We start from the raw sequence: 24,689 nt of genomic DNA on the forward strand, positions 1-24,689 counted from the left end.
GAGAATTTTGCAGTATCCATCCCCAGAGATAAAGGGAGGTACTTTGGAATATTATAAACCATGATTGGAGACCATCAACTTCCTCTGAACTTGCCTACAAGTACCTGTTTAGGGAGGATACCAATCTTCCTCGTAAAGCTGCCAACAGAAGTCTCAGTATATTCTCTTTCTGGGAAATCACCCCTTGACAACGTTTTCTATGTATGTCCCTTAGCTCAGTGGCTATTACATAGATGCGATATAAAATCTGGCATTATGTAGCATTTTTTCTGAAAAATGACCTTCTGGGGAAAGATGAAGCTGATCACCATACAGCCCAAACACATTCTGGATTCATCCTTAGTTTCTCCTCCTTTGGGGTTCTTTTGTCCAGTTCTTTTCAAGCTAATTAACTAAAGTAGTCTAGTCACACAAGACTATGGCATATAAAGTCAATCTTGAACTTAATAATAAATGATTTCCTTAAAATTTCTGTTGTAGCAGATCTTTGCACTATCAGTTCACTGTGCACACAAAACTACTGGAAATCAGATATTTCCAGAAAACCACTGGTTGAAATAGGATACTAGCTATTCTTTTAACTGCTAACCATAAGAAGGCTTTTTGAGACTCATCATACAGCAATGCTGAAGTAATTACCTAAACCTTCCCAATCTGTTCTCTGGCCCCCTCATCAGTGTTCTTTGAGTTATGGGTCGTGGGATAAACAACCCATAACTAAGATGCTAATTGCACAGTTCCAAGAAACAGCAGGTCCCAGCCTTTTGTTTTCACAGACCCATACAACACTTTAAAAATACCTTCAGAGAATTTACTTGGAACGGCAAGCTCTTCATTTTACCAAATAGAGGCCTACATTAGAGAAAAGGACATGAAAGTTTAAAGGACAATCTTTTTTTAACTGAAAAAACTATTTTGAAGTCCTTATTTTCTTTTTCCTATTTTGCCTCAGATAACACCTTTCTTCACCTGGTCACTCAGGAACTATAGGGACACACTTCTAGCACCAAGCATCCTTGACCTTGCTTTCCAGGTTCCTGGGGCACAGCTTACACACTGACCCCACCACTGCCCATTCCAGATGGGGGTCTTTCTTTTCTGTCAAACTACATATCCCTCTTCCACCCCATGCCTACTGCCTCACCACCACCGTTACCTTGGATAAGAAAAGGTTGCAAATCACTAATTTAGACCATTACATTTACTGATCTTTTTTTGTTCATTTCCTTTAACTCTCACTTGCATTATTGCTATTACTATTATTATTATTTTGACCATGGCATGCAGCGGCTTGATGTGGAATCTCAGTTCCCAGACCAGAGATTGAACCTACGCAGGCCTCAGGGGTGAAAGCGCTAAGTCCTAACCACTAGATCACCAGGGAACTCCCAACTCTCATGTATTTTATTTAACAAAAATATAATTACTATAAGCCCCTTCAGCATATGAAGCTACTTTATTTGGACAAAATTTGCTACATACACAGAACAACTTGATATGCACTTCCAGCCAGCCCAACCACAAGCACGTGGTAATAACAGCCAAAAATTTGGAAACTCTTACTGGAGACATGGACCCTGTTTATAATATTTTTATTGTAAGTGGAATCTGTGGGAAACAAACACACATGAGCAGCTTCTAAGCAGATCTGTACATTCCATGAAAAGAAAAATAGTATCATATGCTGTAAAACTTTACTCAGAAAATAATTTCAAACTATTAGGCTTTAAATAACGAGACCGCTTAAGTTTAATTTTATTAAAGCAAGTCAGAATATCATACACAGTATATTCTCTTTTATACAAAACACATTTACACGTGTTTCTGAAAACTACATGTAAAAAATGTTTAGAGTAATAGCACATTGTGGAAAATATCAGGGTAATTTGGTGGTATTTTCTAGGGTTATGTTAGTTTGTATATTTTTTAAAGTAAGACATACCTTTTTAGTCAATGTGGGTTCATGTAGGTTAACCTAAAATCTGGCATATTTTTTTTAAAGTTCTTGCTTTCACAATCATACTGCCATAATCACTTTCTCTGCAAACAATTTTTACTAACACCTGGTGAAAACAGAGGGATCTCTTCAACTATCTCATTACCTCGTGACTCCAGGAACTAGCAAGCTTACACACAAGTCAGTTCTGATTCTTCCTATGCCTGAGGCATGATGAGATTCATTCCTGGCCTCAAGAGGGCTGGGTGGTGGAGTGAGAGAGTGGACAGCCACACCCAGCTGAGCACCTGGCACAGAGCAGATATCCAACAGAGATGCCTGTCCACGCCATTGCTAAAAAGCTTTATTTTAAAATACAATGCGATCAACTTTCATAGGCAAACCTTAGATAGCCACAATTGCTAAGTCTAGATCTATTTCCCCACAAGAAAATCCAAGGAGGGAGATGGAAATGCAAGGACACAAGGAGACGCTTTCACAGTAAGGCAACTGAAAACCTCCCATGGCAGGCAGAACAAAGCATGGCAAGAGGGAAGAGGCCTGGACAGTGGGGTGATATTCTATCCTACCTAAGATGAAGGGGCTAAAATTGGGTGGAATTTAGAAGAACTGAAAAGGAAATGGAATACAACTACCCAGGAAGGAGAGGCGGGGTAGGTTTAGCAGAATTCTGATCAATTCTGGAATCCTACATGCTCAATGTTTTCCTCCCACTTAGGTCAACAGTTCAGAAAAGACAGAAGGACAGAGAACAAGCATCTGGGCATCAACTCAGGCTCCTCCCTCAGGGCAGGCAAAACTGGGAGGCACACTCTGGAAAAGTCCAAATGCTCTATTCCAAAAGGAATACCAAAACAGAATCCAGAATACATGATGCCTAGCCTGTTAATGGCCAGGCTGAATGACCCAGGGTTCCTCTGCCAGTGTGAGCAATCAAAAGTCAACTGTACAGATAGAAATATTTTAGAGGCTAGAGTTGTATTCTTCTTACATTCAAGATACATCTTATCTGTCTACAGGTCCAATTCATCAAAGACATTCAAATTATGTTTCACGTACAAAAGCAGTTAAGTCTAAGATGTTTCCAGAGGGTGCTGTGCTGTGCTCTGATGATGATCTTCCATCTTCCTACTCGGTCCCCAAATTAGTTTCTTCAGATTTCTTGATTTTTCAAGGATGACCTTCTTAGTGAAGCTGTATTTCGCAGAAAAGTCCCAATGAATGCCATACCAAGCAGGTGAACTGAGATTCCAAAATGGAGATGAGAGCCACACAAATGGATTTTTTTTGTCCAAATACATTTCTAATAAAATAAAGCATCCCCCTGTGTCCAAATATGAACGGAAGGCAGTTTTCTCTAAGGTTTGTAAATGGATTAATAAAATTCAGAAATAACCATACACTCAGGAAACTTCAAAGAAATAAAGAACAAAATATTTGGGAATCTTGACAATTTTCCTAAAAACGTGCTACAAATTTTAGAGTCACAAAATAACAGAATCCCAAATTTCCAGTCACTATGTTAATTTGAAGTATATACTTCATGCTGTGAATCTGATATCCTAAAACATGAGAAAAAGTCACATTTAAGTAGAGAAGCTTTATAATAATTCAAAAATTTTAGAATTACTCATTTTTTAAAACAAAACATTAATATTCAGCTAACTATGAAATAAATTCCCCTAAACCAGCAAGAGGGAGGTACTCCCTGGGAGGACTGGCCCACACCTTAATGCCTCAGGCCCTAGCTTACCGCTAGCACCCATGGGGTGGCCCTTTGCAGAGAATCTCTGCTCCATGACATCACAAAGCTCTGGACTTGTGGATTCAGTTCCTGAGTAAGGCACTAAGTGCCCTTCAATATCTGGTGCTCCAATCAAAGGTGACAGAGAGCTGTTGACAGAAAGCGACAGTAAAGCTGGAGCAAGGTCAAAAGCAAAGTGAAGGTGATGATCTTTTAGATCAGGGCTTCCTGACCTGACAACCAAAGGCTGTCCCTCTACCTTCAGAAATGGTGGTTCTAATGGGGAAACGATCCATAGCTTTCTTCCGGTTTTCCAAACGGGGTCTAAAACTTCCAAAATACCAAGAGCCATCATCCAAAGCTCACTTTCTGTGTGTCCCTGTGTAATGAATGTACCCAAAGGTCTAATCACCCTCGTAACTGAGCCAGTTCCTGAATCCTCACTGGGATGTGCAAGGCTGTGAAGTGCAGTGGTCCAAGAAGGGACGGATTTTCCCATGAGACACACACACTAGGAATGCTGCTGTAGTACAATTGAGGTTAACACTAAACAATTTTAGGTTTTATTTAGAAGCTTCTAGAAAGCAACCATTAAATACTGATTATATTCATGCCATTAATTCTCTACTACACTCAGTATTCTATATTAATTTCTAAACATGTACAGAGATGAAAAACCCATTTTTATAGTATTTTTTCTAATATTTAAGATATTTATTTTGAATTAATCTTTGAGCTGCATAGACATTCACAACCTACCAGAATAAAATCATACTCACTATTAGGAAATGCACTGATACTTCCCAAGATCACCTGCCACTATCCTTAAAATATTACAGCATGCTAGTGTGAACTATTCAAATTAATATCAGAATGCCTACCATCCAAGGGATTTCACGCACTACCTCGTACTCTCCAGGAAATTAATTCCCTTCCCTTAGGTTAGTTATATAAGAATTTAGCCTTCTTATCCCCACCATCATTTTAATTCTCAGGCCCTAAAAATTTTTCCTCTCTTGGGTCTCTTTCATTGTACTCGCAAAGTTCAGAATCTAAGAAGGTCTTTAAAATATTCATTCCAGTAGGGACCAGGTTTTTTCCTGCCTAATTCCTTAGGGATATATCAAATGCTTGGGCCCAGTTAATACCGTGGCTACAATTGGCTAAGAGGAAACACCTCTATTGACAAACGTATCACAGGAGAGATTTTAAAAGCCAGTTGTAATGGGAAAGCAGCTCAACAGGCAACACATACTTAGAATAAAACGTAACTTGATTTTTTAAAAATCTGATGTTTTCATTGTGCCATTTATTAAATATGTATCAGCCAATTCTTCTTAAACCAAGAAAAGCAAAGGGGAGAGGATGAAGTTATAGTATAGTCCCCTTAGCTGCTAAAAAGCCTTCTAATAGAAATATTATGGAAATTTCTATATTACACCAATTTCTGTATTTTTGGATAATCTATCAATAATAAAACTCACAATAAACAGATAATTAACATCCTGAGCTCCCACTTAATCTTTTTTTTCTGTGAATTCTCCTCATCCCTTCCCTTTAATCCTTTTTCAAGTTTCTGTGAATATGGTCTTTAAAAAAATCAATCTTTCCCAACTTTTGGTCAAAAAAAATAGGGAGGCAATCATATTTGACCATCAAAATAACTATCCGCCCCTGAATGTTCCTCCAACCTCTGAATCCCAGCAGAAGGAGGCCAGAGAAGAAGACAACCACCAACAATGGTGCACAAGCCCCCCAAGGGCTGACTCTCCACCAAATATAGGTTCCCCACCCACCACTATGGTCAAGAATGCCCTAGCTCATAGACTGAGTCCACATGAAAGAAGCCTATCACTTTAAAACAGTGTACATGGAATACTGGAACTTTCTATTTTCTAAAGGTAGATACTCCTTGGGAAGTTCCGTTCCTTCTGCTTTCATTCACACTGCCTCTTGGCATTTTTTTTTTTTTTTTTGCTTTTGTCTTTTTAGGGCCACACCCACAGTACATGGAGGTTCCCAGGCTGGGAGTCTAATCGGAGCTATAGCTGCCAGCCTGTGCCACAGCCACACCAGATCCGAGCTGCGTCAGTGACCTACACCACAGCTCATGGCAATGCCAGATCTTCAACCCACTGAGCAAGGCCAGGGATTGAACCTGCAACCTCATGGTTCCTAGTCAGATTCGTTTCCGCTGCACCACAACGGGAATTCCTCTTGGCCATTTTCCTTTCCTAATTAGTTCCTTCAACAACAGCAAGAGAGGGAGGAGGTAAAAATGAGCAGCTTCTTTCCTTCCTCATTAGCACAATATTAAAATACCGTTCGAAACTTGGCAGCATTCTGCCACAAGTGTATTTGGATATATTGGGTAGAATTTGCATATTCTAACATAGACCGTGCTGAGGCCATTTCCAGGTTGAAGTTTTATAATTGCTACCTTTAGGATTGTCACCTGATGATTATTTTATCCTCTCTCCTCCAGCTCAAGAATTATCTCTGATCTAAGTGAGCTACACTCCAAGGCAGATAGAAAGTAAAAGAAGTTGCACAAATCAGCTTGGGAGGACTATACAGATTGCCTGGGAAAACAGGGGGTCCATGAAAGCCCCCAAATCTTCAGAAGATAACTGTCACCAGAGTATGACAGTAATATTGATAGCTGAGAATTTGAGACACGCATGCCAACTTAGAAATACAAAGTTATGATGCCTATTCTTTTATATACTTTTTATTAAATCTATTGATTCACCTAGAAAGTCATTAGATATACAAAAACAACAATTTCCAGAGTTCCTAAGTATTTCCAATATATTTCAACTTAGGGATCCAAGATTCTGAACATGTCATCACCAAAAAAAATTGCAAACCTAAAAAACAAAAAGGAAAAAAAATTAAACAATGTCAAAAGGAAAAGACTTTCTTAGAAAAGGTCAATATTTACTTCTACAGTTTTCAAAATGACATTTTAATGTTTTTTTCTCATCTTACAGTTATAAACTTCTAAGTCTAATGTTAAAGTTTTGCTTAAAAACAAGGCAGTTTCTTTATAACAAAATAAATATTAAATTAAACTCATATACATCACCTATTTAATATTTACTGGATCAAAATACCTTCACATTTATAATTTCAGGCTTTAAAGTAGTATTAGTTTTATCTTTATTTTCTTTTTATAATTACCATTAAGGTGACAGACATTCAGACATATAAATGAAATTACTAATTTCATTCTAATATAACTCATACCTTTAGAAACTATGTTTCAGCCAATTAATAGTAATTAAAGTCTTTGAGCTTTTATCCCATTAACTAGCACTTGAAATAAGAAAGATAACCTTCAACGTTCTTGTAACCTCAAGAGGGTCAATCTATACAGGCTTTATTTGAAAAAGAAAAGCAATTTTGTTTGGGAAAATGTATACATGAGAATGCCTAAGAATAAAAATAATCAATTCATCTCATTAAAATGTGATAAACAAAAGTGAACTAAATGAACAATTCTACTATAGGCTTCAAAATCATGCTATTCAGACCAGCCTACTTAATTAATTTTAATAGAAAAATGTCAGAAGATATGATAAAACAAAGAAACAACCTGTTGTACATTGTTTTTCTTTAGGATAAGGCTATGCTGAATTATTTAAATATAAATTGAGATCACAGATATAAAAATCACTGCATTCTGGGTCAACCAAAACAGTTTCTGATTTACATGGCATGTGAATATAAGTCTATACTCACAAAAAGTCACATATATGAATAAAAGAATATATTTTATAAGTTTTAAGTCACTCTCAACATCTGAGAAAATACTGTCGGTAAAATATCATTTGTAATACTGTTTGTAAGAAAATACTATTTGCAGAGAAAAAGAGGTGAGAACTACACTACAACTGAGCCTCTAGAAGAAAACATGAAAATAAGCATGATTTTATAAAAAAAAATTTTTTTTTCTTTGGTCTTTTCAGGGCCGCATGCCCGGCATATGGAGGTTCCCAGGCTAGGGGTCTAATCGAAGCTACAGCTGCTAGCCTACACCACAGCCACAGCAACACAGGATCTGAGCCGTGTCTTCGACCTACACCACAGCTCACGGCAATGCCAGATCCTTAACCCACTGAGCAAGGACAGGGATCAAACCCGCAATCTCATGGTTCCTAGTCGGGTTCGTTTCTGCTGCACCACGACGGGAACTCCTAAAAAAAATAATTCTTAATGTTGTCAGCTCCTTAGAATATTCCCTCTGCATTACTTTCTGGAATATGATGATAATTTCATTTTCTCAGCATCTCATCAATTAAACAAACTGATGCATAATTTAGGCTAAATGTAAGTAAATTTGTAATAGTGTTTTTGCCATTAATGCTGTTACATGTAGTACAGGAAATGAATAATATGAAGAATTACTTAATCTGAAAAAGTAGCTTAGCAGAAAACCTGAACTTAAGCAAAGGACCTATTGAAATTCTATTCTGGGAGGATGTGGGATGGGGAATCAAGTCTAGTAATTGTCTTAGAAACACTGCTACATCAACATATTTAATAGGACATGGTCCATCAAAATAAACTTAATAAAAAGAGCCCCTATGAAAAAGTGTTATTACCTTCAACTTTAAAATATATTTTGAACTAAAATACATGTAATAATTATAGCAGAGTTAATGGATACAGCTAACATTCTTAATGGGCACTTTACATTTTAAAAAGTAAAAAATAAAAACACACACATACATAAAACATCAAAATTCTTTATGACAAAAAAAAGAAAGTTGTGGCAAGAAACCCTACTTTCTAGTCTGAAAAACTTATTAAGACTGGAGTCCCTTTTAAGAGCCAACTGTATTGGTTTTCAAAGAAAAAAAAAATCATTTCAATCTGCAAGTATCTAATAGCTCAGGTGCTTTCATATAATAAATATTTGGTTGGTACTTAGTAGCTCACAAGAGCTCATTTTTTAAAAGTGTGTTTAAACAACTCCAAAAGGTTAATTAACATGTAGATGTATATAATTAATCTTTTTGTTATTAAACACTTAAACCAGTTTAGTTAGGATATGTCAGCATGTATAATAACTTTTGTTCACAACTTTAAAAATTTAAGCTTAAAAAGAAAGGAATTGGGGTAGGAGAACAGACATGGAAAAACATGAAGGCCTCTCTTTGTCTCAGGCTTTGCCATTACCATTCTGTCTGCAGTGGTTTCAGGACGAGGCGATCGCACACCTTCTAGCCAGAAATCAGATGGCCTCAAAACAACCTCATTTCAGTCTTAGGCCTCATGTCTTTCGCTTAGAGCTAAAAATAAAAATACATGTGAATGAACAAATGGTCATGGAATGAAATCTCTAACATGACACTAAAATGTAAAATATTAAAAGCCATTTTTAATCAAAGAAAAATGAAAATGTACACATTTCATTTCCATCCAGAGTATCACAACCCTATTTAGAATGAAAGGGTGTTCTTCTTACCCCATCAGCTGCCAGGTATAAAAAATAATAACAATTTAATTCCAAGGTGGTTCTACAAAGCCAGAGTAGTATTTATCTCCTGTCATTATTATGAAACATTTATTTTTACAGAATTAAATACAATGAAGCTAATGATGTTAAACAGCAACTTAGCTCTCCTTTACACATATAACCTAGGCAAGAAAGGAAAGTGCAAGCTAAACCAGAACAATGGTCTGGCCCTATAAGAAATACATTTTTGTGTATTTAGATTAGAATTTCTCATTCCAACAGTAATGCTAGGAGGACATGAAAATTAGCCTGTGCTAAAATCAAAGAGAGTTCACTCATTCATCAAATACTGAATGCTTCTAAGCACTGGGAGTTAAATGCTGAATATGAAGAAAAGTAGTTCCAAACCTCAGCATGTGGGGTCCTAGCCTTGCATTTCTTAACTTTTTGTCTTAGGTCTGGGCTATTATGCTAAGGGACCAGAAAAGGACTGCTGTGCTTCCATCAGAGGAGGAAGGCAGAATGTATCATGTGACAACAGAATAAGACTGCAGAACTAGAAACAAAGTGAGATGGATTGGCACTTTGGGGGGTTTTTGGATGCAAACTATTATATTTGGAATAGATGGGCAATGGGACCTTACTGTACAACAGGACTTGAAGAAACATTGTGGATCAACTATACTTGAATAATAACAAAGGGAAAAAAAAAAAAAAAAACCCACTGAGAAGCCCAACTCTCACACTCAAGCTAACTCTAGTCACTAGCCAGTTATTAGTCTCTTTTAAGTGTGAAGCTTGTTTCAAAATCCTACATTAATCCTGAAAATTAATTCTCCTTCATTTGGAGCATGATTTTGGTGGTTTCAATCCCAAATATAAATGTCTCAGACTATTTTGTAAGGTTAAATCAGCCAAGTGCCTTCAAAATCACTTAATATGAGAGTACTTTACATTCAATTGAAGCCTTAATTTAAAATTCAGAAATTCTGCTGCCCAAGTCAGGCTCAAAGAGTTGGCCCTAACTATAGTGTAATGAAGGCAAACACCTTTTGAATTTTTTACACCATTCATATACATCCATTAAACGGAATACATAAATTATCACTACAGTCTGTACTAACACTGGTCTTTTGTTTGGGGGGGTCGTCTTTTTAGGGTGTCACCCAAAGCATATGGAGGTTCCCAGGCTAGGGGTCCAATCAGAGCTGTAGCTGACAGCCTACACCACACCACAGCAACACTGGATCCAATCGTGTCTTCGACCTACACCACAGCTCATGGCAACAATGGATCCTTAACCCACTGAGCGAGGCCAGGGATCAAACCTGCAGGTTAGTTAGTCAGGTTAGTTAACCGCTGAGCCATGATGGGAACTCCTATACTAACACTGTTTGATGTTTTGCATTTCTCTGCTTGATCTATACCACAGAAATTCTTTAATTTTATGGGAATATGGTACAACACAGAAAACATCAAAACATATACATGATTCAATTTAAGCTATATGTTTGTCTTAAACATGACTGACTGAGTTAGCTTCTCTTAAGTTTTCATGTGAAGTCCAACTACATTCAATATCTAGACAACTTTTACAAGATTAAATGGTCTGACCTGAAGTTTCTAGGTCTCAGAACCAAGCTTTAAAGTAATAAATGGTGACTTACACTTAAATATTTAGAATAAAGAAGAAGACATATCTAGGTTTAGGCTATGGTTTGCCTCAAGTGGAAACCATTAAAAACAAAATCAATAAGCTCTGAAGTTCATTTCCCACTGATGTTCATAAGATAATTCCTTAAGTTTTATATTTTGATGCATTTCAACCTTAATCAAGCAAAACTATATTCTGGTCTTATAAGTAAGCAGTCAATGTTCCCTCCTTCATCATGTATGTCATAGACCCCCATTTTTTTCAGCTGCAATAAGTTTTAAAGAAAATAAATAATTGATAGATATACTTTTTCTACTTTGAGCCTTAATATTCACTTATCTTTAAATCCCCAATTTCTCTTTGTGCTTCAACAAAGGAAACCTATCATTTAGCCCACAGTTCTTAACTCATATTTGCTAGCATTCTTGGGCAAAAAATGAGAAGTTTTTTCCAAAACTCAGTATCTTTCTCTTAAGTAACTTTTATCCTCATTTATGGTCATGTTCACAACACCATTTCCCCCTTTTGCTTCAGGCACAACATGTTTTGTTTCACAGGTTATAGTTCCGTCGTTTCCCCTGAACCAATCCATCCAACCCAATGAATGCAACAACAAAACTGACGCTATTCTTCAAATTTTCACGATTTTCACTACTTCCATTTTGGCCAAGGACTTTAATGATAAAGTAATGAGGTTTTTTGTTAGTCTGCTGTCTTTTTCAGGCCTCACCCCCAGCATTATAAAAGTTTTCAGGGTAGGGGTCTAATTGGAGCCGTAGCTACTGGCCTACACCACAGCCACAGCAATGTAGGATCTGAGCTGCATCTGCAACCTACACCATAGCGACAGCAATGCCAGATCCTTAACCCACTGAGCAAGGCCAGGGATTGAACCTGTGGCCTCGTGGATACTTGTCAGGTTCATTACCCCTGAGCCATGACGGGAACTCCCAGCAATGAGATTTTAATATTCAGAAGACATGTTTTAGAGCTTACTAAAGCAAGTAACTTTATACTCAGGCTTAACCTATACTAATCATAAAACTGCATTTGTCAAGAATGTAATGTTGAGGTCTCCCATTTAATACAATCAATAAATTCCAGCGAGTTAATCACAAATTTCAACAATCATAAAATCAAATTTCTTTAAAAACAATACCTATCTTTTCTTAAGAACACCCAATGTAAAATATGTTCTTGTGAAATCAGTCCCTTAGTTTAGATGATACTATAAATGTAATACATTTACCAGTCAAAAAATTTCAAATTCAAGGATTTTATGCAAAGCAGGAAAAGTGCTCCAAAAAGATGTTGAGACAACTGCTAGCCATTTGGAAAACTTAAAGCTGAACCTTTACCTTTATTCCTTAAGCCAAAATAAATTCTAGGTATACCATACTTAAAGCTAAAACATGAAACTATAAAAACATTTGAAGGAAAAAAAGTCTTAAGTTTTGAACATATGAACATAGGAAGAACTTTAATTATGATATAAAACCAAGAAGTCAAAAAGAAGATACAATTGATTTTACAAAAGACAATAACCAAACCAAAGATAAAAAATAAACCGAGGCAAATATTTACATCAAATACTAATATGCCCAGAGTTTCTACAAATTGCTAAGACAACCCACTGAAAATTGGGCAATGATTATGGACAATTCACTGAGAAATAAAATGTCCTGAAAACATATGAAAATAACTTCAAATTCACTCAAAATTTAAGAAATGCAAATTAAAATGACATACAGATGAACAATGATTATTAAGAATATGAGGGATAGGGTGCTCAAATATACCATTGGGAGAGGTGTACACTGTTCTACAGTTTTGAGGCACTATGACAATATCTTCAAAAAAGTAGAAACCAGAGTTCCCGTCGTGGCGCAGCAGAAACGAATCCGACTAGGAACTATGAGGTTGCAGGTTCAATCCCTGGCCTCGCTCAATAGGTTAAGGATCTGGCGTTGCCATGAGCTTTGGTGTAGGTTGTAGACATGGCTCAGATCTGGCGTTGCTGTGGCTGTGGCGTAGGCCGGTGGCTACAGCTCCAATTAGACCCCTAGCCTGGGAACCTCCATACGCCGCGCATGCGGCCCTGAAAAGACCAAAAAAAAAAAAAAAAAAATTAGAAACCCACATGCTTTTGACACACAAACTTGACTTCTAGGACTAGATATTTTAGATTTCCTCTTGCATGTAAGCTAAAATATTCGTACAGGGAGACTATTTATAATGACAAAAAAATGAAAATGTGGAAAACCATCCTAATGTCTGTCAAAAGGAAGGTGGTTAAAAAATTTTAGGTTACATCTCATATGCTGTGGAAAAGTGTCCTGGATATATGGGCTTCACCCACAATCTGAAAGTAGAGTGTTCCGATAAAACTTTCATAAGCCTATAGCAAAGAAGCAATTACCTTAGGACACATCTTGCTAACAATGCACGAAATAAATTGAGATTAACCACAGATGCTCACACAGTTCAAAGGTATGGCAGCTGGATATTGAGGTGCCGAGTGGGTTCCCAGGAAGGAACCTCTAACCACTCGGGATGCACACTGCCTCTGTAACAGCTCACTACAAAACAGATACTAAACGCTATTTCAGCTTTTTTGCCCTTTTTTTGCAAAAGTAAAAATCCTCTCCCAGATACTTTTGGTTAGTAAAGTAAGACTTTGATAAAAATGAAGTGACACAAAGCGAACTTTCAAAAAGCAGGGAATACCTATATTATTAAATGTGAAAAGACATCGCTGAACAGATATATAATGTCATTCATTTCAAAAATAATTTTCAAAAATCAACACAAGAGGATGAGTAAGAAAAACATGAAAATTATGAAAAGCTACCCAAGAAACTGTCAAAACATGTAAGAAGGACTTTTGGCTTATCACTTTATAACTTCTAGAGTATACAATTTTTTAACATGAATAATTATTCTATAATTAAAATGCTTTTCAAGAATGCTTTGTTATTTCAGCATTTCAAAACTATGGATTCATTTCTCAAAATGGAAAGGAACGTATGGACTTCAGTCAGGTCTCATGAGCTACCCTATAAAAGTGAGAACTGTTCAAGGACCACAGAAGCACTCAGCTATCAGCCCTGACGTTAAGTGTCCATGTGGTTCCAGGCACTGTGCTTCTGGAAGGTGACCACCACTTGCTTCTTCTAAAGTTTTTAAGTCTGCGTGCTGTGTTGTGGCATGCAAAGTACACTTTCACTCCTGAGTCCTATAGACTAGGTGTCTGTTATACAAGGTTCTGAATTTACTTTTAAGGACCTAATGGGGCTATCCACTAGCTCAATGTGTGTCTCAAAGTCGGTCATTGATTGTTTTACCAGACCTTCCATCCTAGAGACAATGCCAGTCCAGTAAAAATGTGCTGTTGCTAGACTTCTCTGGCAATCTCAGAGTCTAAATCCTTCAAAATTACAATCTTGCCATTTTATGTGATACAGTGCATCTCTTCTAATTGGGAGCCACCGTGCAACACCCCTGGCACATACACAATTTTTAACATTTTCAACCTGCATTTTTCTTGAGATATTGGAAGTGTTGTGGAATTTATCAGCAGATTAGTTAATAGTAATTAATCTTACCTGGGCCCTCACTAACAGATTATTATTTCCAAACCCTTCTCTCTAAGGATACAGAGAGATGGTCTTCTTTCTAAGTCTCTTTCCCTATCACATAGCTCCAATGGAATTTTTATCTATTTACAAGTCCCTCCATCATGTACATCTTCAGTTTTCCCTCCAATGGTTCCTTTCCTTTTGCCTACAGACACATTCAGACTTCTTGATCCATTTCCTTGAACACATCACTGACTTGAGCTAACGTCCTTCTTCTTCTTTACTGCCAAACTGCCAAATTTAAAGAGTGATCTACTTTTGTTCATTCACTCAAAACTATTTCCTACAAAGTGACCATGTACTAGGCCTGAGGACACAAACTGGAAAGGCCTCTTCCTCAGGCAGCTTATGATTCCATTACACAGATAAGCAGATATATTTATGGATTCAAAATGTTAACTGACACAAATGAAAAACACCCGAGGCTATAACAATCAATGGGGGATTTGATTTAGACTGGGGAGCCATTCCGTACAACCTGTGTATGTGTGTGTGTGTGTGTGGTCTTATGCAGCAGCAATGGCGGGACCTCTTTCAAGATACGACATTTAATCTGAGATCTAAAGGCTGACCAGGAATTGGTTAAGGAAAAGAACAAGAGAAGCAGCCTTCCAGCTAAAGGAACTAGATATATGCAAGTCTCCAGACAGGACAGGACACAGTGACTTGGAGGACCAGAAAGAAGGACAATGTGTCAAGAGAACCCTGCAGGCAAGCACAGAGGCATGAGCCAGGCCAGCCATCTCATGTGGCCTGATGAGGGGTGTGGCTTTAGCCAAGGTGCACCAAGACCTGTGTTTCTCTCTTACCCTTAACTCTCCTGACTACTCTAACATAAAGAATCTTCTCAGTCTTCAATTGACAATTTGGCTTCTGAAATAACTTCTACCCAGAGCTCAAAAGCACAAGCTGTCATTGATTTTTATATCTTCCACTTCTCTTAGTATTGCACTTAATGTTTTATACATCGTAGGTATTCAAATTGTGCACAGTGGACAAATCAGTCTTGGATGAAAACAGATTGATGAAAAGTTAATTACAACAGCACAAGAATGCAACCATATTTAATAAGATTCCTTACTAGCAATATATTTGAAATTGCCTATTCTTAGGGATTGGCCTCATTTTCTCTTGCAATGATGAAATATTTACAAATGCAAACAAGGAATTTCTTTAAACAAATACCTAATGTAATTTGATTAATCTGTGAACACAATGTTCAGATCACAGTGCCATCCATTTGTGCTCACCACAGTTGCTGGGTGCAAGGCAGTGGTCTAGGTCTCCCTTATTGTAATTACTGCAATTAGATAACAGACACCCAGGTAAAATATACATTTAATTGAAAACTATGATTAGTCTGTTACAAAGAATACAACCCAATGACACCCCACACTAACTGGCCATTATATCCCGCAAATTATCATATGTACGTTCCCTTTATATTATTATTAAATATTACTAATTTTGAAACTTTAAAGAATATACTATTCTTTCCTTTATTAATTTTAGGAAATGCTATATAAGTCAGGGGCCACCACACTTTTAGATTTTAGCAGGAAATTAACATACTTATGTTCTAGTAAATGAAAATAAACACTCAGTATTTTCACCTTATTCTGTAGGCAGGGCAAGATGTCAAATTCGTTAGATTCAACATTTAAGGGCTCTGCCCACATTCCATTAGAATTATTGGTACAGATCTAGGAAGAAACATAAGATTTGCTTATTTTAGAAATTTCCATACTTCCTCTAACATAAGCTGTAGATGTTTTAGCTCTTTACAGGCCTTTATGTCTACAGAATGATCTGAATTGTGCCTAGAATCGGCATATCATACAATTAAGCTTAATTAGATATTTTTTACACAAAGCAAATAAAATGTACTTTCATTGTTCTAGTACAAAATTCCCCACATTATGTATCTTTTATAAATAAAAGAACTCTATAAAATTTAAATGTAACTGATAAAAAAAAATTCTCCTCTCCATCCTGTCCTAAAATGGCTTGAAGACCTGATTTTGTACATTTTGAAGTTTAATGTATACACATATCAGAATGTTTCTGCTTTCTGATGCCTAGTTTATTTAGTAGTAGATTAAGATGTTTCCAGGGGAGTTCCCGTTGTGGCGCAGTGGTTAACGAATCCAACTAGGAACCATGAGGTTGCAGGTTCAGTCTCTGCCCTTGCTCAGTGGGTTAACAATCCGGCGTTGCTGTGAGCTGTGGTGTAGGTTGCAGACGCGGCTCGGATCTGGCGTTGCTGTGGCTCTGGCGTAGGCCAGCGGCTACAGCTCTGATTCGACCCCTATCCATATGCCGTGGGAGCAGCCCAAGAAATAGCAAAAAGGACAAAAACAAAAACAAAAAAAGAGATGTTTCCAGGCCTTTGAGATGCTTCAGTCCTGCTAACAGAGACTGTGTTGCCTACAAGAGATGATCAGACAAATATTTCAAACATCTTATAACTAGGTAGACACTCTGCCCATACTAGGAAAGAAAATGCCTGTGTTTGGAATTGAAAAAGAAATAGAAAAAAGTGCCTGTGTTGGAAAACAGAATGACACTGTCTTGATATAGGGATGTCTACAATAAATTCATTGTCCATGAAGTGCAGGCTATTCATATTTTTGGCCATGCCCACAGCATGCATTAGTTCTTGGGCCAGGGATTAAACCCACACCACAGCAGTGACCCCAGCTATAGGAGTGACTGTGCCAAGTCCTCAACCCACTGAATCACCAAGGAACTCCTTGCCCACTCATATTTGTAACAGTAACTTGACAGCGTCAGATAATTGTATCTTTTTTTTTTTTTCTAGTTCCCAACAACACAGGCAACAAGTACAACCCTTTTTGGGCTCATCAGAAGAAATAACACAGTAACTAAGAACACTGATACACAATTTTAAAAATTTAGATTTTCCTGGTCTCAGTCAGTAACTGTTCTAATAAAGCAAAAGAGAGGGACTCAGGTACTTTAACTTCCTATAAGACACTCTCTGAAGCCACACCCTTTTCAACGTCCTTCTGGGTGAAAAGCGACATCATTCTTCTAGAGAGCCTCAGGATTTGTTCCATTCCTCACTGGCCACATCCCTCTCTCACCACTGAAAATGTCCACCATTACAGAGGGTTGCCACAGCCATTAGAATCCCCTAATGGATAAATTTAGTCTTCTAAACTGAAGACAATCATTCAAAAAATATTATGGAAAATCTCAAATGTATACAAAGTAAATAGACTAGTGCAATGAATGTCATGTCTCTCACTCAGTTTCTTCTTCTTCTTTTTTTTTTTTTTTTTTTTTTTTTTTTTTTGTCTTTTTGCCTTTTCTAAGGGCCGCTCCAGAGGCACATGGAGGTTCCCAGGTTAGGGGTCTAATCAGAGCTGTTGCTGCCAGCCTACACCACAGCTACAGCAACACCAGATATGAGCTGCGTCTGCAACCTACACCACAGCTCATGGCAACGGCGGATCCTTAAGCCACTGAGTGAGGCCAGGGATCAAAATCGCAACCTCATGGTTCCTACTGGGATTTGTTTCCACTGCACCACGATGGGAACTCCTTAATCACTTTTAAGTGTACATTCAATAGTATTATGCCACCACTACCATCCCTCTCCATAATTCATTTCATACTGCAAAACTGAAACTCTGCAGCCATTAAACAGCAATTAAACTCCCCACACTTAACCAGCACTCGCCATTCTCCCGTCTTCATGAATCTGACTACTCCATAAGCATCTCATGTAAGCTGACTCACACAGTATTTGTCCTTTTGCGTCTGATTTTCTTTCACTTAGCATAATGTCTTCCAGGTTCTTGTGCTTATTTTTTGTATACTTTGTTACAGTTAATAATATTCATTTTTATGTACAGACTACATTTTGCTTATCCATTCCTCTATCGATGGACACTTGCATTAATTTTACCTTTTGGCTATTGTGAAAAACACTGCTATGAACATGCATGTAATACATTTCAAGCTCTTTCAATTCTTTTGTGTATACACCCAGAAGAGGAATTGCTGGATCATATGTTAATTTTATTTTTCATTTTCTGATGATCCACCATACTGTTTTCTACAGTGGTTCTACTAGTTTACATTCCCTTCCACAGTAGACAAGGATGATAAGCAATTATGTTTATGAAAACTGGCACTTGACAAAAATTTAGAGTTTATGAAGTAAACTATACATTATATTTCATAATCCTTCAAACACTGCTGACTAGCTGGGAGTCCTGACCTGTTGGCAAGTATCCATATTCTTAATAATCTGTCATCACTCTGTATTTTCAAGTAAATGTTTTCTTTTAATCAGCTTGGTTTAGACAGACTATATTACACAATATTATATATGTAGCTAGCTAAATGCTAAAAATATTAATAATGCAGGTCTTAAAATGAAAGTGTCAATATAATAGAAAGATGCTTGTGGATCCCAAAGGAAACAACCCTAAAACAGGATGATCTTAACAGGCACCCTTGACAGATACCAGCTAGACAGTTGCTACATAATTCAGGTTTGATGTTTTCTATAGATTCTACTTATATGAGCTAGTGGTATATGGGAAATGGGAATGAGCAGAAGACAGCAATTTTTTTTTTTTTAGGGCCACACCCACGGCACAAGGAGGTTCCCAAGCTAGGGGCTGAATCTGAGCTGTAGCCGCCAGCCTACACCACAGCTCACGGCAACGCCAGATCCTTAACCCACTGAGTGAGTCCAAGGATCAAACCCACAACCTCATGGTTACTAGTCAAATTCTTTTCCACTGTGCCACTCCAGGAACTCCAAGACAGCAAATTATGAGGCAGCACAGAAAGCCCACAAGGAAAGCTGGGAGCAAATGGAGGAGAGAGAGTAGACCGAAGATTATTGATAAGATGGCTATGTAATTTCCAGGGCCTAGTGCATAACGAAAATGCAGATGCCTTAAAAAAAAAATTTAGGAATTCCCAGATGGCAATAGGAAAACGTTAAACCAAGTATGAGGGCCCTGTGCAACTGCACAGGTTGCTGGCCCGCGAAGCTGGTCCTGTGTATTGAGCTGAAGACAGGAGGCAAGACAACTACTATCGCTCCAAGTAGCCAGAGTGGAGGAGGGCAGGTGAAGCCCCACCTGTCATTGCAGCAGGCACTCCAAGGCCAGGGGCACCCATGGCACAATTTACAGGCCTTATCAAGGCCAAAATGCATCTTCAGACATTCCCAGGTTCATTTGTTTTTTAAATAAAGGAGTGGGGAGTTAAACACAGTAACTCGATTAACTCAATTTCAGGACTGAAAATGAGATTAGTCACCAAAGGACAGACAGCAGGCAGGAAGATAAAGAACTGCTAAGTTTTGGGGAAGGCCATGATGAGGAAGGTCTGGAGTCTATCACCACCCAGGAAAGATCAATATGGCTGCTGGAGAGCAGAAGACAAGAGCTCTGTACATTTTATCTAAAATATGGAGCAGAGAGGGACAGAAAAGGCCAAAGACAAACTTTTCCCTACTGACTAATTGCTCAGAGTTAGCTATTGTTCCAAAAAATAAATTAATTAATTAAAAAATAAAAAGTCTTGTTAGGCAAGGAGATGGAGGAATCTGGGGCTGGACAAGAAAAAAGTTTTAATATCAGAATGGTTCCTGGGAAAGTTAACAAAACAGAAGTCTAAAATGAGAAGGGGAAAAGTTCAAAAACTACTAGTTATGTTAAAATTCCAGATATCAAACCGTCTACTTTTGAATCCATCTTATAACTTCTGAAATGTGGTAATGAGATTTGTATTTTTTTAAAACTGTAACCATAAATGTTTATTTTTCTGATAGCTTAAGCCAAATATGCTTTATGAGAAAATAAAAACTAAATTCAAAAAGAAACTTCACAATAATACATGGACAATCCTCTTTCTATATCACCTTTTTGGTCACATTAGAAATTGAAACCCGAGTTAAAACTTTTTGCCTTTATTTCTAAAATAAGTCACTCCAACTAAAAATTAAGAATGATTTAAATCTGATGTTTCTGATCATGTCCACAATGAATAAAGGTAAATTCATTTGTTGTTCATTTTTGTTTTTATTTTTATTTTTATTTTTTTTTATTATTATTTTCCCACTGTACAGCAAGGGGGTCAGGTCATCCTTACATGTATACATTGCAGTTACAGTTTTTTTCCCCCACCCTTTCTTCTGTTGCGACATGAGTATCTAGACATAGTTCTCAATGCTATTCAGCAGGATCTCCTTATAAATCTATTCTAGGTTGTGTCTGATAAGCCCAAGCTCCCGATCCCTCCCACTCCCTCCCCCTCCCATCAGGCAGCCACAAGTCTCTTCTCCAAGTCCATGATTTTCTTTTCTGAGGAGATGTTCATTTGTGCTGGATATTAGATTCCAGTTATAAGTGATATCATATAGTATTTGTCTTTGTCTTTCTGGCTCATTTCACTCAGCATGAGATTCTCTAGTTCCATCCATGTTGCTGCAAATGGCATGATGTCATCCTTTTTTATGGCTGAATAGTATTCCATTGTATATATATACCACCTCTTCCGAATCCAATCATCTGTCGATGGACATTTGGATTGTTTCCATGTCCTGGCTATTGTGAATAGGGCTGCAATGAACATGCGGGTGCATGTGTCTCTTTTAAGTAGAGTTTTGTCCGGATAGATGCCCAAGAGTGGGATTGCAGGGTCATATGGAAGTTCTATGTATAGATTTCTAAGGTATCTCCAAACTGTTCTCCATAGTGGCTGTACCAGTTTACATTCCCACCAGCAGTGCAGGAGGGTTCCCTTTTCTCCACAGCCCCTCCAGCACTTGTTATTTGTGGATTAATGATGGCCATTCTGACTGGTGTGAGGTGGTATCTCATGGTAGTTTTGATTTGCATTTCTCTTCTAATCAGCGATGTTGAGCATTTTTTCATGTGTTTGTTGGCCATCTGTATATCTTCCTTGGAGAAATGTCTATTCAGGTCTTTTGCCCATTTTTCCATTGATTGATTGGTTTTTTTGCTGTTGAGTTGTATAAGTTGCTTGTATATTCTAGAGATTAAGCCCTTGTCGGTTGCATCATTTGAAACTATTTTCTCCCACTCTGTAAGTTGTCTTTTTGTTTTCTTTTTGGTTTCCTTTGCTGTGCAAAAGCTTTTCAGTTTGATGAGGTCCCATGGGTTTATTTTTGCTCTAGTTTCTATTGCTTTGGGAGACTGACCTGAGAAAATATTCATGATGTTGATGTCAGAGAGTGTTTTGCCTATGTTTTCTTCTAGGAGTTTGATGGTGTCCTGTCGTATATTTAAGTCTTTCAGCCATTTGGAGTTTATTTTTGTGCATGGTGTGAGGGTATGTTCTAATTTCATTGCTTTGCATGCAGCTGTCCAGGTTTCCCAGCAATGCTTGCTGAATAGACTTTCCTTTTCCCATTTGATGTTCTTGCCTCCCTTGTCAAAGATTAATTGACCATAGGTGTCAGGGTTTATTTCCGGATTCTCGATTCTGTTCCATTGGTCTGTCTGTCTGTTTTGGTACCAGTACCACACTGTTTTGATGACTGTGGCTTTGTAGTATTTCTTGAAGTCTGGGAGAGTTATGCCTCCTGCTTGGTTTTTGTTTCTCAGGATTGCTTTGGCAATTCTGGGTCTTTTGTGGTTCCATATAAATGTTTGGATTGTTTGTTCTAGTTCTGTGAACAATGTCATGGGTAATTTGATAGGGATTGCATTGAATCTGTAGATTGCTTTGGGTAGGATGGCCATTTTCACAATATTGATTTTTCCAATCCAGGAACATGGAATATCTTTCCATTTCTTTACATCTTCTTTGATCTCTTTGATTAAGGTTTTATAGTTCTCGGCATATAGGTCCTTTACCTCTTTGGTCATTTTTGTTTTTAAAATTACTTAGCTTCTTACTATCCTCTTGAAATCCAAAGAGACATCACTTCAAAAATGAGCTATTTATTTTGGCCTCAATTTAATAAAAAGTGTACTCCCAATTTATAAGCTATTCAAATATCACAAAACATTTCTAATAAATGCCTACCACTACTACTATTTTCCAACATATTATCATTTCAGTTTGTCCCTACAACATCCTCTATTAACAACACTGAAAGAATTGGTCCATTTTCCAAAAGGAAAAACCTAAATTCAACAGATTATTTAAGTTACTACAGTAAAACAAAACTTCTGATATCTACTCTGAGATACTTTCTTCTCTCCATAAACCAGGGCATTTAACTACAATTTACCTACAGAAAAGGTCTTTAAGACTGAAACAATTATGTCCGATCTCCCTCCCTCCGGAAACTATCTAGCAGCAGACAACACAGTCAAAGAAAAGAAATGGGCTATTATTCAAGGATGATGAGAAACAATGCTCCACATTCATCCCTCTAGGACTGAGATCATGAGAGCTAAAAGGGCACCACATGAAGAAGCTAAGTGGGTCCCAACTTCTGTCTGAACAGTGGATTGCTTCCTTACATTGTTTTTAGAATGGTCAAGCCTGAATTTTTTAATAAGGAAGGAGCTAAAATCATCTAATCCAACCTTTCACCAATGCTGGAATCCCAAGTCATTTAAATGTTGATTTAACAGCTCCAAAGACAAAAGACTGTTTGCTTGGAAAAAAACCTTTCTCATTTCAGAACAACTCTGGTTGAACATCATTTTGTTCCTATACAATTTAGGAGGAAAAAAAACCCAACAATATCAGGACATATTATTAACCTATTTGTTTTTATTGTTCAATAATAAGAAGGTCTGAAGCCATGTCTCTCCAAGGTTTGTTATTTTGGTGGTCCATCATCATCAAAGGCTAGGTTCCTTACTTCTTTTCACTCTGCCATTGGCCTGCCGGTTTAGCTCTCCTTAGGGCTCCTATTATTCCTGGCTTCACAGGTAGACATAACAATGTCCAGTGTCCCTTCTGGATCTTTTTATTAGAGAGGAATACCTGTGTCTGAAGTCCCCAGACACACATCTTATTACATCTGGCCAGTGACTGACAAGGAAAATGGGTCTATCGTGATTAGCTAAGACTGATCATGTTTGCCCCCCTGAAGTACGGGTCTGCCTCTCTAGAAAGACAGTGCTCTACAGAGAGGGTGGATTACTTAAACAAAATCAAAGTTCTCTTAGGAAAAAGGGAGGGGGGAAAGGGCAGGCATATGTATATAAGTGTTCAGTATTTACTATGGTTATACGACATCAAAATCTTGTCTTTCAGTTAATGTCTACCTACTGGTACTAGTTCTGACCTCTAGATCGAACTGGAGAAATCCCTGTTCCTTAACGTATTCTTAAGGATAAGAATAAGAAAAACACAATAGTATTTTGCATGTAACTTAACAAATTCTGTATATGCAAAATACTATTGTGTTTGGCTCTTCCTCAAGCCTAAATTCTTCTCTAGGTTATATATATTCCCATTTCTATCTACAGTCGTTACTCAGTATCCATGGGGACTGCTTCCAGGATCCCTCCCCCGCCCCACCCCACCCCATGGATACCAAAATCAGTACTTGCTCAAAGCCCTTATATAAACAGCATAGTATTTGCATGTAACCTATGCACATCCTCTCACATACCTTAAATCATCTAATCTATTAAATACCTAATACAATAATAATAATAATTAATAATAATAATTAAATACCTAATACAATAATAAATGCTATGTGAATAGTTGCCAGTGGGCAGCAAATTCAAGTTTTGCTTTGGGGATCTTTTCTGGAAATTTTTTCCCTACTATTTTCAAACCAAGATTGGTTGAATCTGTGGATACAGAATTTACAGAGGGTGGACTGCATATGACATCATGTTTACCATCGTGATCATTTTTTACCAATGACCCTCAGAAAATGCCTATCACTCTCTTAAAATGTTTAGTACCAGTATAATAAAACTAATTACCTCCCATATTCTTAACACTGTACTTTAATCTATATCATCCTAACACCATCTTGCTTCTCTGGTACTACCCTTCTGACTGCTAATATATTTTATCTTCTTAAAACCAAAACTTCAAATTTTTTTTAATGATACAATACAAAACTCTACAGTTAACTATGCTATGTTTCACTTTATTTTTGGCCTAGTTTTCCAACCTACACAGGTGTTAAAAAATTATTTTGATTCTGAAAACTAATATGTTTGCACTCACCTGGTTTTTAATTACAGAAATTCAAATTTAAGCAAAGTTCACTCGTGCTTATTTCTCAGCTTTGC

At 37.4% G+C, this 24,689-nt stretch overlaps 1 protein-coding gene and 1 long non-coding RNA gene across 2 annotated transcripts in view; both read right to left on the minus strand.

The window, feature by feature from the left end:
• Window positions 1-24,689, minus strand: part of XKR6 (XK related 6) — a 293,984-nt gene that overhangs the window by 188,477 nt on the left and 80,818 nt on the right.
• LOC110256702 lies at window positions 1,576-12,802 on the minus strand. Its single transcript, XR_002338584.1, has 2 exons — window positions 8,886-12,802; window positions 1,576-6,571 (listed from the first exon to the last, which is right to left on the minus strand). It is a non-coding gene; the product is annotated as an uncharacterized LOC110256702 (long non-coding RNA).

This window comes from Sus scrofa, chromosome 14, assembly GCF_000003025.6.
Source record: "Sus scrofa isolate TJ Tabasco breed Duroc chromosome 14, Sscrofa11.1, whole genome shotgun sequence".
Lineage (NCBI taxonomy): Eukaryota > Metazoa > Chordata > Mammalia > Artiodactyla > Suidae > Sus > Sus scrofa.